This window comes from Harmonia axyridis, chromosome X (genome assembly GCF_914767665.1).
Source record: "Harmonia axyridis chromosome X, icHarAxyr1.1, whole genome shotgun sequence".
Taxonomy (NCBI): domain Eukaryota; kingdom Metazoa; phylum Arthropoda; class Insecta; order Coleoptera; family Coccinellidae; genus Harmonia; species Harmonia axyridis.
The window spans coordinates 32,288,328-32,290,827 of record NC_059508.1 but is presented as its reverse complement, the minus strand read 5'-3'; the positions used below and the strand labels follow the sequence as shown (position 1 = coordinate 32,290,827).

The 2,500-nt window shown below is 53.0% G+C and overlaps 2 non-coding genes across 2 annotated transcripts in view; both read left to right on the top strand.

Moving 5' to 3' along the window:
* The first annotated feature begins 822 nt into the window (after window positions 1-822).
* On the top strand, window positions 823-977 carry LOC123686856. Its single transcript, XR_006748611.1, has one exon. It is a non-coding gene; the product is annotated as a 5.8S ribosomal RNA (ribosomal RNA).
* Window positions 978-1,484: 507 nt separating this feature from the next.
* LOC123688057 overlaps window positions 1,485-2,500 on the top strand; it is a 4,013-nt gene continuing 2,997 nt past the window's right edge. The window contains exon 1 of the ribosomal RNA XR_006749756.1: window positions 1,485-2,500. This exon is cut by the window's right edge and continues 2,997 nt beyond it. This is a non-coding gene — a ribosomal RNA (large subunit ribosomal RNA).

Here is a 2,500-nt window from a genome sequence, read left to right as displayed (position 1 = left end):
TGATGTGCACGGAACGAGGAGCCGGCCGCTGGCTTTGCGTTCGTGTGGTTGGGCGAAGTTTCGTGATGTTTACGAGATGAGGAGCCGGCCGCCTATGTCGGCGTTTGTGGTTGGGCGAAGTTCCTTGACGGAACGAGGAGCCGGCTGCTTATGCTGACGTTCGTGGTTGGGCGAAGTCTTGTGATATCCTCGAAACGAGGAGCCGGCCGCACGTGTGTGCAGCCTTCGTTGTAGGTCCATGTTTAGAGATGCTCACGAAATGAGGAGCCGGCCGCTTATGTCGGCGTTTGTGGTTGGGCGAAGTTCCTTGATGGAACGAGGAGCCGGCTGCTTATGCTGACGTTCGTAGTTGGGCGAAGTCTCGTGATGTGCTCGGAATAAGGATTCGAAGCGCTTGGATTGCCGCGTTCGTGGCTGGGCGAAGTTTCGTGTTTGGCACGGAACGAGGAGCCGGCTGCAGGTTTTAAAGATTCTCGCCCGAAATCGATCAGTCGTTACCGTTGTCTACGGACTTCGGTAGGACGATCTATTCCAGGGACGAAGACGTCGACGTTGTGCGACGCCCGTTACATTAGCGTTTTTATGCTCTTTCGGGATTGTCTGCGACGTTTGTCTCCGTCCGAATTTTTTACGATAATTGTCACTAGATTAGTACGCAAACTAGTTGAACCGAAGATTTTGCGCCGATCGACTGACGTATTGACCCTTCAGTGGGTCGTCTCAGTCATTGGAATGTCATTCTCGAGGAGGTTCGCAGTTGGCGTCTCGTATTTCGAGGGAAAGTCCATTTCGACTAGTACCGAGAAATCGAACATAAAAGATTACCCTGAACGGTGGATCACTTGGCTCGTGGGTCGATGAAGAACGCAGCTAATTGCGCGTCAACATGCGAACTGCAGGACACATGAACATCGACATTTCGAACGCACATTGCGGTCCTCGGACACTGTCCTCGGACCACTCCTGACTGAGGGTCGGTTCCATTACAAAGACTGCCCGGCCAGACGTTATGGCTTGACGAAGTGACGACGTAAAGGTCGTCTAACGTTGATCCTGTACCGAAGGTCATTTGGGCGAGTTGGACGGTTTGCCGCGTGACGATCAACGTTCTGTCGTTTCGACGCCTCGTGTGTTGGAATGATGAGGAGTTGTTTTCGTAACGCGCCGTCTTGAATTGCGAAAGCATATATTGTGGTGTCGTGGTATTGCTCGATCTGCGCCCATGACTGTAGACATGCGATCGTCGTGTCCGAGAAATCTGAACGACGTCCGATCGCTTTAATGTGCCAGTTGTCGCGCGTTGCGGATGAGCTTTCATGAGCGCACCCCCGAAACACCGAAGCACTTTGCTTGGATTCGCATGATCCGCCATACGGAGCAGGAGATAATAGACGCCTTTGAGTAGGCTAACTCCCTCGCGTAAGGTACGTGATTTTATGAGCCGCCAAAGGTTAGTTTCGGAACGTTTCGATGATTTGAACATACGACCTCAGGACAGGTGAGACTACCCGCTGAATTTAAGCATATTATTAAGCGGAGGAAAAGAAACTAACTAGGATTCCCTTAGTAGCGGCGAGCGAACAGGGATTAGCCCAGCACTGAATCCCGCGATCGTAACCGGTCGCCGGGAGATGTGGTGTTTGGAAGGATCCATTATCTGGCGAGTTCGCGGCGCGTTCAAGTCCATCTTGAATGGGGCCATCGCCCATAGAGGGTGCCAGGCCCGTAGCGACCGCTGCGGCTTGCTAGAGGATCTCTTCTTAGAGTCGGGTTGCTTGAGAGTGCAGCCCTAAGTGGGTGGTAAACTCCATCTAAGGCTAAATATAACCACGAGACCGATAGCGAACAAGTACCGTGAGGGAAAGTTGAAAAGAACTTTGAAGAGAGAGTTCAAGAGTACGTGAAACCGTTCAGGGGTAAACCTGAGAAACCCGAAAGGTCGAATGGGGAGATTCATTCGCGCCTGTTGTTGGGATTTACTGACTGTGGAAACGGCGACGTTCGCGTTGGCTGTTCCCTTCGGTTCATCTCCGGCTTCGGACGCGTGCACTTCTCCCCTAGTAGGTCGTCGCGATCCGTTGGGTGCTGTTCTACGGTCTCGAGTGTAGCCCGTGAGCTCGGATTTTCCGATGTTTACGGACACTGGGTTTCCGAACAGCTCGCTCGACGGTTTACTGATGGCGGGAGGCCGCGACTTAGTTCGCGTCCGGCCCGTGGCAAGTATGTGAATTGTGATGGCGATCGGACCTAGTGCCGATTCCGTCCGTTTGCGACTGTTCGCCGCGGTGTTCTTGGACAGACCTCTTGAAACGCCGATCAGCGACGCTATTGCTTTGGGTACTTTCAGGACCCGTCTTGAAACACGGACCAAGGAGTCTAGCGTGTGCGCGAGTCATTGGGAATCACTAAACCTAAAGGCGCAATGAAAGTAACGGTTCACTTTATGTGAACTAAGGGAAGATGGTCGGTCTCCATGACTGACCCGCATTCCCGGGGCGCC